Source organism: Neopelma chrysocephalum, unplaced genomic scaffold (assembly GCF_003984885.1).
Source record: "Neopelma chrysocephalum unplaced genomic scaffold, ASM398488v2 Primary Assembly neopelma1_121, whole genome shotgun sequence".
NCBI lineage: Eukaryota > Metazoa > Chordata > Aves > Passeriformes > Pipridae > Neopelma > Neopelma chrysocephalum.
In genome coordinates, this window is record NW_020897783.1 from 414630 (window position 1) to 427378 (window position 12749).

A 12749-nucleotide genomic window follows, 5' to 3' on the forward strand; every position below is an offset into this window, starting at 1 on the left:
CCTCTTTTCAAAATCAGCTTCTTATTGTGTGCCTACAAATCTGCCTGCTCTGAATACGCATTCAGAGAGAAAGAAAACAGGACAACTCTGAAAGGATATTACATAGGGAATTGCAAAAACTACTTCGTAATTAGTTGGAAAGTTTTGTCAAATTGGACAGTACATTTTTGTGCATTTCAATAAGGTATAAAAATGCACTGGGCTGATGACCATGGAAAAGGGAAGCCAGCATGAGACTAGTGAGGTCCACTCCTGCCTTCAGCAGCACCTGTGAGCAGCTGTCCACCCCCAGTGAGGGTGTGACTGCCTGCAAAGGCTCTCGACTGCAGAGGGTCAAAGAACAGAGGAAATGATGACCCTGAGGCAAAACTGGTTCATATATGCTCTGATTAGATGCTGTTATGTGAAAAGGAGCATAAGATGATGGAGCTGAAATTCAGTCTTTGAAGTCCACCTTCTGCTTCTCCTTCTCCATCACAGGGGCTTCTCCATTGTGCCCTGAGGATGGAGATCATAAACTAGTGTGCATGATCCCATAGAGTCTAAACCACTGTTTTAAAATATACAATTTCAGTACAACAATTTGGAACAAATGACCCAAACCTGTCTGCCCCACCCTGCTGTGTCCCAGCCAGGCACACTGGGTGTGTTGAGTCTCTCCTTTGGGAGAAACATCACCAAAGGTCTAGAAATAATTGATTATGGACACAAGCAAGGCAGGTTTTTCAAACACAAATGCTACAGTGCCCATCGAGCACCTGCCAGAGAATTTCAGATAATCAGCCATGAGAGGTGAATCATGACAATGAGCAGCTGGGGGAAAATAACAGACTCTCTGTGCCACTCCAAGCTGGTGTTTCCATAATGTCCTAATCAAGGAATGGATCCCCATTACTGTTTAATTAAACCAAAGGTTTGTGGGGTTCTTTGTCCTGAAGATATGATACACTCTCTACACAGAACAGTGTTAAACTAGACTCACAAAACCTCCATTCCAAGGGCAGGGATAGACCCAAAAACATTGTTGAATCCAAGAAAAAATGGGTTCTTGGCATTTGATTTGGCAGCATTAGCATGTGGTATCAGCAACACCTTCTTCCTTCCCTCTAAACACCAGCACAAGTCAAATGTGCAGAAAATAATTCTTCAGTAGAAACAATGCTGCATTTTATGTGCTTTCTCAGTCTGGCATTTCACTGAATTTGCAAAAATCTGACAAATCTAACCAACCATTAAAATGTGTAATAACAATGGTAACAAAAAAGCCTGCTTTGAGGGAGCATACACAAGCAAATGCAGATGATGAAGGAATGTAAGTAGAATTTCTGACTCCTGATGAAGAGGTTGAATAATTTGGTCAGACAGTTTTAGTAATTCATCATTTATTCATTAACTTGTACTGTAGCATACTCCTATTTATTTGGAGTGCAATGGCAAAGTACAGCTGCACAGAATGTAGGCAGAGAGCTAGATAAAGGATAGTTTTAGGACAGGTGGTATCCTAGATTTGTAAACAGACATTTCTATAATTAACAGTGGATTCACCACATCCAAAACATTCACTTGTGTAAGGTACCCTCATATGTTATCAGGATTATACTAAAGCCTATACTAAACTTTGGAGAAGTCTTAAATAATATGGACATCTAACAAATTTGGAGAATAAAAGATGCATCATTAGCTGAATTTTTGTTTTAACAGCTATGGTACCAACATTTCTTGAACTATAAAGGTGGTTTTCAGTCTGTGTAGAATATTGTGTAAAATTTTCTGTGCAATACAACTCAATAGCACAGAAAGTTGTAGCCCAAACACTTGCTCAGTATTTTTGGAAGCAGCTCTGTGTCAAAAGTGCAGTGTTTTTTTCTACCTGAGTAAGCCACAAGTTCAAGTGCAATCAGGTGAACATTTTAGTCTTAGCTTAACCTCTACCATTAGACAAAGAGTCTGGAAAGCTATCAGCTATTGCTCAGGAAAAGGTCAAAAATAACTGCCATAACTGCCAGCAGCTGTTGCTGGATATATGGGTTGATCCAAGTACAGCCGAAACAACAAAAGAGATCTTGCAAGAAAAAATAAGTAGACATGACATCATCTTAAAAACTTAAATCATTGTAGTAGTTACATTGCAGGAGAAGTCTACCTGCTTTTTTAATCATCTCTGGTATAATTAACTTTACACATGAAAAGCTGAGATGTTTTGGAGAGTAGTGCCCATGGGCTGCAGCAACCCAGCCCTGGGGAGGCCAACGTGGCCTCACTGCCCTCATGTCCCATTTTAGCCAAGACCACCACCAACAACTTCAGGCCTCTGGTTTCCAGAGATCTGCTTTTGGCTTGATGGTGTCACATTAACAGAGAAACTATAGAAAACAGAAGAGCTTCATGATACAAAAAAAATGTTGCTTGTTCTTATCAGGATTTTCAATAATTATTAGCTAATGTTATTCACTGCACCAGAGTCTCATTAGCCAACCAGTCCTGCCTACTTGACTTGGCATTTCTCATCCACAAAACAAGGCCATGAAGTTGGACTTTAAGAGACACCTTTCCTGACAGCAGAAAATGTTTGGTACAAAATCATAAGCAGCAGTAAGGAATCATCACCCATAAGATAAAATCATACTTTATCAAGCAGATAATATAATGCTGGTAATAAGGTTAAGATGAAGCATGGAAAGGTTTTTATTTGAAAGCCAAGTAGGAGTTTCCCATTCAAAGCTTTCTTTGAAATATTGGAGATATTGTTTATAGCAAGAGCCACACGTGTCATCCAGGAAGAAAACACAGAAAACATTTTGGTGAGGCTTTGCCTTTCATGAGCTGGTCTCAGAGACACATCTGGGTAGTCCAGGCAGTGCAAAGGAGCCCTTTTCCAATGCAGTGACTGTCCCCAGAGGGTTGTTCTTTGTCCCCATGCCTGTTCCCTCGTGCCAGGAAGGCAAGGTGTCCTCAGTCCCGTGTGCCGTGGCCGGTGCTGGCACCGAGGAGCGGGACTGGTGCGCCTCACTGCCCAGGTATGCAAGAGTGCTTCTGACATTTCTCCCCATTTGTCAGAACAACCATCTGGCCAACGGGCTTGTTCTGAGGTGTAAAACACAGCTCAGAGAGGCTTCATTGCCAAGGAAGATGCAGTAAAAATAGATAAGCAGAAAACGTTACACGTAGAGCTTCCATACGCGGAATGGTAATGGTGGGAAAACAGGCTGAACTTCCACACGCAGTGGCTTAAGTTGGAAGCAGTGGAAATAGGCTGTAAATGCAGACGCAGCTCTGGGAAAAATACTGATTTTGCTGGGATAGAAAACCCTAATCAGTGCTTAGAGTTTTCCTCTCAGTGTTCACCTGCTAACAGTATTGTGGCTGAATTTGTCCTGGTTATCACAGCAGTTAACACCTTCGTAACTTCTTCCCAATTTCCTCCTGAAAACCTGAACTCCACAGTACCCAAAACTGTGAGCGAGTGGTAGCAGGATCACTGCTACATGCAAAGAGCTCTAAGAGAGAACAGATATTATAGTCAACTTTATACAGGATTATCAGGATTATCTCCTAAAACAGATCAAAATAAGGCAGACCTTCTGAACAATGGAAATCTCTATCTCTAACTAGCAGTGTAGTCAATTTATTTAAACAAACATCTATTTTTACATAGCAGATTAATCTCGGATTATTGAAGTAAAAGCCTTAATATCTAAGCTTCTGTAAACATTTGAATTCTAGAATGTTTATAGAGCTGTTACCATTTACTTCAAATACCTTTCTGCTTATGATTTATTCTGTGGCTAATCAAATACATACCTTTATCTTCTTCCTGTCACTGCAATATGCTGAAGGCAGGTGCTGATCTGAGCAGGCTGCAGGTCCCTGGGGCTGGGGCAGGACGTGCCTGGGCACAGCTGGGCTGGAGCTGCAGTCCCCCAGCACTGTGAGCACTGCCCGCTGGGCAGCTCCCTGAAATGCCTCACAAATGTCAGCCCTCCAGCCCGAGTCCCAGAGACCAAATTAATTCCAAGCATGCTATGAAGCCTGTCCTTTCCAATTCACCTGGATACCTGCCTCTGCCTTTGAATGACTGCCTGCAGTGAACTGGACACGACTGAATTACAGCTTGAGAAATAATCATCCTGCTCAACATTCTTCACCGTGTAGAAGGTCTAAATCAGAGAAAAATCACATCTGAACATCAGGACTCTCACCCAGATAAGAGACAAGGCAGGGTGAAACATGTTTATGTGTCTGAATTTTGTTATCTATGTGTTATTCCCTAAATTTGCCTCCCGACAGCCATTAGAGCTTTCATAGAGGAGCACCTGAAGTCAGATGTGTGCCTGTCCCTGACAGGAGCCACTTTGAACAAATGTGTGTTGCAGTTTTATTCTAAAACTCTCCAAATAGAGCTATTTGTCCCTGAAACACTTTGTTAGAGTTATTTGCTCACCTCTAAAGATTCATTCAATGAAGATATTTTGTCTCAGATTCTTCCAGGATGCTTCTGCAGATTAATTGCTGGGACTTGTATATTTCTGCTGTGGTCATTATCATTATTTTAAACTAGCAAAACCTTATTGAAATTTTTGTAAAAGTTAAACTCTCCAACGCGTTTCCATGAACCCATCTTCCTAGACTTCCCGTTGTCAATACCTCTTCTGAATATTGGGCTTTGTCTAGAGCCAGTATTTTCTGCCCACTCTCTTTACACCTGACAAACTCCTGTCTGCTGAAAATTACTGGTTACCACTCTGTAATGCACAACTTCTAACCCACACCTACCAAATGCTGCTGAGGTTGGGTTTGGTGTTCCTTATTAGAATCTGTACAAAGGGATGACCTGTCAGAAGTTAACCAGTTCAGATCTTGGGATAAGGGAGGTGAGAAATGATTATTTTTAATCTCATTTCCCTGAGAACACAGAGAAAAAAACATCACAGTCTGCACATGAAGGATGTGGAATCAAGAAAAACCTGCCTTTCAGTTCCCATCTTCTTTCTTTTGCTTGTGGCAGCATCTCCCCAGGTCTTCTGATGCCACAATCTCTTTGGAGAATGGAGAGAGGTTCCCATTCCTGGATATTGTTGGTCCTTTGGGGCTGTGCAATTCCCTCTCCTTTGAGAAAAATTGCTTTAGATCTGTGAGCTGCAGGAAAATTACCCAAGAGAAAATTCAGCACAGCCAGGAGCTGGCTCCAACCTTGCCAGCCAGAAGCAGAGCGAGGAATCACTCCCATCCATCAGTTTCTCAGGTCACTGCCTGGAGTGGTCCCTGTTTCCAAGCTCTGAACACAACCCTTCACAACCAGCTGCCAGCATCTGCCTGATACACCCACTGACTGGTTCCTTTCATCTGGGGGGATAAGCATCAGTTTTCTGGATGGATTTTTCTTCAGTCTGAGTCCTTCCTACCACGTCCATAAAATGTTAATGTGTCAACAAGCCATAGCCAAACTTCCACAGTGACACCCCCCAGCCCAGCACTTACTCCTTACTTACCCACCCATCAGCAGCTTTCTAACTCCCATGAGCACCGAGGAAACACCAGCAGGTAATTGATCCTGCTGGAACCAAGTGGTCATTTCAACTCTAATTTAGGAGCCATAGTCTCTAACAGTCCTTCTGAAACAGTGGGTAAGGGGTTGATTCACCAACAGACTGGAGAGGTACATTATTAATGAAAGGGTTGTCTGCAAACCAAAAATGCATATCCTTTCACATTCCCTTCTCTGTTCCACCAAAGCCAGCTGTGATGGGAGGGGTGTGGAGGTGACCCCCTCTCAGTCAGACTGCTGCAGGCTGCCGAGATGCTTTGCTGGCAGCTCCATCCAGGCTGCCTTCTCCCAGTGCCAGGAATGCTGAGAGGAATGGGAACAGAACAGGGAATCTGGCCCAAAGTTTCTTTTCATTTCATACAAAGAAAAGTAATATAAATGATTAAGTCAGAGCATCTAATTTATCTGTACAGCATGAGGTCAGGTGTTTCACTTGATAAACGAAGACATCGACTTATTAGCCTCGTTTTTGGCAGAATTATTAAGAGCATGTTTACATTCAAGCTCATTAAGACAGACATCTAAAACCAGAAGCATCCAAAATTAATGGATGCTTCTTGAAACTGTTGGCTTCAATGAGTTGTGTTCCATTCTTTTATTAAGTGGATAGGTTTTTGTGGTTTAGGCAGAGAGCAGATGAAGACAGTTCCTTAAAAAATAAAAATACAGTCTTGATCTACAAAGGAAAATTAATTGAATACTTAGAAGCCTTTCTGTGCATCAGCCCACACATAGTGTGCTTAATACAAGATATTTGTACCCAATATGATTTTCCATGTTGTGTGTGTTTTATATTTACCATAAATTCTTGTTCTACCTGAACTTTTCCTCGCGCTCTGATCTTTTATGCCCTAGAATTAAATGGAAAAATGGGATTTATGTACATTTCCTGATTACACTGATTTAACAAGGGTCATGATTTTGGCTTTAACACCTAGCCAGATTCACACTGTCAACCTCTTTTCTCTTGCTGTCTCACTCACCCATGATTCAAAGACATGGTATATTGACATGCTATGGACTTAAACCCTGAACTGCCAGCTGCAGTAACTCACATCCATTTGGAGTATTCCCTTATGTTCTCACAGCTTAAGTGGTATTTATAAAGGTATTTAATATAGAAAGTCTTATAAACAATTTAAAGCTCAACTCTGAATACCATGTACCTATATATATACTATATATATGTAGAGAAATATAGATCTGTATAAAATAAAATGTATTGCATGTTAAACAGTTTTTAAAACAGTTGGTCCTTGGAAAGGCCCATAGGTGAGCACAGGAAGGTTACCCCTGTACCTGGGTAATCATTGTGGTGAGGCCAGGAAACAGAGGCCACCGTGCTGCAGAGGATGCTGCAGGTCCTGCTGACTCAGCTCCCTCCCTCACTTCTGCAGGAGCTGATTCCTCTCTGCCATGGTGGCTCATTTCCGAGCTGCCTAACAGCCAAATCAGGAAAACTAATGCAACCACACTCAATCAAAAAATTTTCTAGCACCTTTAGCTTCAGCTGTTGACCAGGGGGATGCAAAACATGATTTTTTAACAGCAACTTTTTTTTCTTCCAATAGTTCATGAAGTATTTATTATTAAAAAAAAAAGTACATCCTAAGCAAATAAAACTCACTTCCACACCTCTAGTTAATCAGGCTTTATTTGCTTAGTATCTGTGATGTTACAGTAATTATACTAATTCTCCAGTCATTCATTGACTCTCTCTAAAAGAACTGGATAGATGTGACTTAAATTTCTAATTGTTTAGATTTTTCTAGCTTTGAACTGGTGGAAAGCCTAGCATGATGTGATCATGGCAATGCAAATAATGTAAAGGAAAGGAAAAAGAGTCTTAGCTTTTTTATAAAGTTGAGCAAACTCTCCAGTTTTACACATGGAAAACATGTATTCTTCTTTATCATATTGCACAGTAGGTACATGTCCTCACCCTTTACATTTGGAGACTGTTGAGACATTTATGTTGCATCTCACAAAGAAACGTTTGCAGAACTGAGGCCTAAACATTTAAGAGTTCACTGCAGATCTTGTTTAATCTGTTGGTTTCTTACATGGATTTTTTTCCATATGAGGTACTGAGAGTTCTTTGAGGTCAAACACATGTCAGTTTTCTACATGGGAGATGTTACTAATTTCTGTGAGCCCAGTGGAAAATACAAGGTATTGCCTAACTCAGTGGTGTTCTCTCCTGGACTTAATGTTGGGTTTTAGTAATATTTTTTGTAGCATTCTTTTTTCAGTCTTTGTTAGTAGTATTTTGGATTCAATTCCCCAGTAATTATGCTGCTTTCAGAATGTGAGGAATCAGGATGTTGATAAACAATTGTTAGAATTATTTTGTAGACCCAAATATGGTGTGTATTGAGTTTTGCCAATGTGTTCATCTCTTTCAAAAGATTATTATAGTACCCAGAAGAGGAATAAATGTTAACTTATAATCTATAAAATATTATTTTATAATAATACAAGGTATTACAATATGGTGATTTAATATACTTTATACAGATTCTGGTGTAAGTTAAACATAAACACATCACTCAGAGGGAGTAACCACAATGTGTAGGTAGACACTTTAGAGGCAAACAATACTCACCTCCAGACTGTCAGGCACTTCTGGGACATCTTGAAGTTAATGTTTCTCATGGTAATGTCGAATTTTGGCTGCTTCTCTGTGTTTAGCATACTTCTGCAAAGCAGGGTATTTTTTATAATTCCCAAGACTGAGCTGAGTTGGCTTCTACTCTGCTCTCTGCCTCCGGGTGATCCACCTCATTCAAGCTCTTCCCAATAAATTTACCAGATCCCTTTCGTATGCAGGGGTTGCACTGAGCAGTGGAGGATCAGCAGCTCCCATCTGCTGCAGGATGTGCTGCCAAATGGCAACCTCACATGCTGATGGACCTGACAGATTTTTACATGTTGTCTTCTCATGCCATCTTATACTCCTGTCTGTTAGGCAGCCAGCAACATGTCTTTTATTAAAACAGACCATATACCGTAAATTTCAGATAAATTTTAAAGTTTGGAATAATCTGATTTTCTGATTGCCCTTGGTTTTATTGTAAGCATGATGTACTAGAACACGAGATTTTGTTGCATTATTATGAATATATGTTGCCTTCTCTTTCCATATGTTCTTGCATAAGCGTCTCATCCTGTTAGATCGTTCAACAAAGAATATGAGATAAAAAACGAAAGTAGAAACTGAAGACAGTGAAAAATGCATTTGCTGCATAAAGTGAGAGCTGTGCCTGGCCAGAATGCAGAAACATGTTTTCTATCTTAATCAGTTTCATGGAAAGTAAAATGAAGCTTTTTGGTGGAAATGTCACTTGTCCACAGTAAGGATGAATAAACCAAAAAGATAGCACAGTCTGACAGTTTTAACCCAGAAATTCCTCATATGAGACCAATCAGTTCTTTCTCAAGCACTGTGTTAGGCTTCTGCATATCACCTGGATCCTGGAATAACTTCAAGGCAGTGCAGATGGGAAATAGGAGAGTCATCAGGCATATTGAAAACAATCCAGCCTTTTGAACTTGCAGTTTTTGTGACCTTTTGAAGACTTCTTATGGGAACACAAATATGCTGTCAGTTTGGTTTGGGCCTGATCTGGACTGGAATTTGTGGGGTGGGGAGAAGGAAGAAGAAATGCAATTATACCTCTTGATTTGATGTTAAACCAGTGACATTTTAGAGGCAATGAGGTTGGTAGTTACCAGCCTGTTGTTATGAGCTACTCTGAGGCAGAAGCTCCACAGTGAAGGTCACTGTGCTAGAAGCAGAGATGTGAACATTTTACGTCTCTCTCTTCTTGCTTTTTTGGGTTTCTTTACATTCAATATTTCCTTCTGCCCCTCACCTATTTTATAAAGATAATACAGTTTGCAGAAGTCACTCAGCAAGCCACCAGCACTTTCAGGTTCCTGGGGACGTACTCTGAGCCCCAGAGCCTGCTGGAGCCCTGCCTGTGAGCAGAGAGTGGCAGCACTGCCAGATCCATTACAGGAGGGAAGGGCCAGGACTGCCCTCCATGTCCACAGCAGTTGTGTGCAAAAACATTTACTTTCTGTCACTGGAAGCAAAACTGGCCCCCTGTGACTATGAAAACGTCAGCCTAATGAGAAAAATGAGAAGAAAAAAAACCCTGACAAAAATCTAAGCACAGAGTGTTGAACAGAACTTGTTTCTGCCAGAGGATTTAGGGCATAGATGAACATTGCTTAAATGTGGTAGGAATACCATGTCACATCAAGTAGGTTACTGTGCTTTTGCACCAAATCAAAGTATATCCCATCATATATGCTTTGTGTGTGTAAAATTGGATGTTTTTTGCAGCTTGCTCCTTTCCAAAGGTGACCTGCACTGTTTTAATTTCTGAATGGATTAACTCCAAACAGTAGGGTATGAATTAAAGGCTCCTCGAGCAGCCATTAGAAAGTATTTTGGTTATTCAAATAGTGGAGCTGCTAGTGATTTAAAAAAATTCCAGGGAGAAATGTTCTTAAATGTCATCAGCTACACAGTGCTGGAATCACTTCAGGGATTTCATGAGTTGCTATAAAACATGGTCCAGCAACATCAAAAGAGGTCTGCCACTACCAGTCCTGTGAGTCTCAGTGTCTGCCTGAAGTGCCAGACACTCCTCCACTGCTAATTATCCATCTCCTTCTGAGGTCAGTGGTGCTCCTGCATCTCATATCAAAGGAGGATTTGGGCTGTCAGTGGAGTATAAGAATGGGATCACAGATGACAAAGATGACTGTCCCTTGAGGAGAAATTCTGCTGGTTTCGTCCAATGGTCCCTTCAGACTCCTTCTGGCTTCCCTGGAAAGGTGCTTAGGAACCACGAAGGGAACTTCAGAGCTTCTCCCTGCCACCATCTCCTCGGGAATGGTTGAGGGATGAAGTCACATGGATTACATGAGGAAGTGTCCTGTTACCAGAACAGTGTTTTGGCTTATCCTACAGCAGAGAGAATCTTCTCTACTACAATCAGATTTGGAAGGGGAAAGCTATGGAAATGCCATAGGATTTCTCCATAAAAACAACCAACTTCATTTTGCCCAAGTCTAAAATGTTGTTACCTATCTGCTATCTGACTGACAGCTGCAGCAAAAAAATAAGGTCATCAGCAAAACACAGCCTTTGCTTTAAGCACCTGAATAGTTTCCCTGATTTCGCTGAGAATTGCTGATGTGGATGATGCTGCAGGATCAGCAACTGCAAAGGGAGATTCTACCTGTGATATTCCTGCCATTCATGCCCTGTTAGGGGTATGAGCACAGCCAGGTGAAAGCTTCTGCACTGCCAAAGCCCCTTTTGTTGGCAGGATTGAATCAATAAATGACTTCAAATGTTCTTATGATCCTAAGAGCAAGATGATTTGCACAGAGTACTTGCTAGTGAGTGTAGAGCACAATAGTCCCCCATTATAGTTTTAGTAGAACAGGAGAACATAAAAAGAGTCTTGAATTACTCTAACTTAAGACTGTGAAAAACACGCTTGAGTTCCTAATTCCTTACTTTAATTGAATACAAAGATACGAGCACTTCAATGTTCAGCTGCTACATATAAAATCAAATTTGGAGGGTAGTAACTGAAGGCTTAGTGTTATAAATTAAGAGACCCATTCAAGATAGAACTGTCTTCAATTCAGCAACACTATTGCTAGAATAACAACCTTGGATTTATTAAAATAGAACTAAGTTTAGATGCATATGCTTTCCCTTTCATTTTTATTACTTATTTTTATCTCTAAGAAACAAAACTCACTTAACATACAAAGAGTATTTTTACTTTCCCAGCTGTTATAAATTTTCACAATGTTGCAATTTCCAAAGGAATTTTTAAACATCAATTTTAATAAAAACTGGAGTAAAAGTGTTTAAAACATGATTTTCCAATACTAATTTTACTTAAAATTACTTCTGTTTGGATTCCCTTTATCCAATAGGAGTTTTCTAATCAATCCTAGTGCAGAGGTCACACAGTCATGGAATTGCCTCACTAGCAGAGGACCCACCTAACCCATTCTTGGGATTTGACTGAAAGCCTTGTGCTGCTGAGTGGAGTGGCTGCTGGATTTACTTCCTCAGGTATGTCTGTCCTGATGGCCTTTCCCTGCCTTCATGTGGCCTGGTAGGTGAAGAACTACATGGGGACTCTGCAGTGCTACATGGCTTGAGGCCACATGTGAAAAGAAGGAATGCTTCTTACTGCATGGAGCACACTGAGCTTTTGGGCGCAAAAGAAAAGTGTGATTATTAGACTATTTCATTTTAATTATTAGACTAATTATTAGACATTTTATTATTAGACTATTTTCATTTTACTAGTTTTTACAATAAAAGTTTTTTTATGACTGGCAGGGGCTGACTCCACCTGCCTGGGGGACTGAGCCCTGCCTGGGGGCAGGATTTAGGCTCCCAGTAAACAATATGGAGAAAGGCAAGGAAAGTTGTCATAGACCTGCCAGGGCGCTGTCACAGGATTCAGGTCATAGTATGGTCAGTAGGAATGGCTCAAAAATGCTCTGAAGAAAAAAGTCTACAGCAGGAAATATTGATTTGATGCAGTTTCAGTATTCTTCAGGATTGTGTGAGTTTTACTGAAACTTCCTGATGGAAACCTTGCAGGAGGGTTTTCCTAGCAGGAAGCCAGCAGCCAGCAGTGCCCAACTGCTTAAGCCTCCAGCAGTGTGTCTGATCAGACAGGGAGTCAGTTAGCTGGGGAGATAAGAGACTAGCACCCATTTAAAAACTGATCTGATTTAGTTATTCAAAAAGTGAATGTTTCTAAATAATTTGTTCCATAGAAATAATTTGTTACATAGAAATTTATCCAGCTAACACATTCAACATTTTTTTTATGCTACAAAATGAAACCATTAAAAATATAAAGTAAATTTTCTGCAGCACACTTCCCAGGCCATGCCAGTGATTAAATGAAGTTGAGGCTGAACAAAATGGTAGCTTCTAATGGAATTCCAGGGCGGGGAACAGGCAAATATTTTAGAAGGGCACCTCAAATTTATTAAAATACAGCTCCCTCGCATTACTTACTGCAAAAATCAAGCTCTGTTTGTGTTTGCTACTCACTGTAAATGACTTTACTGATGACTTTCGAGCAGTGCTATTTTTTAATTGGGGACATTTTGCCTGAGAAACAGCTGATCCACGGAAACATTT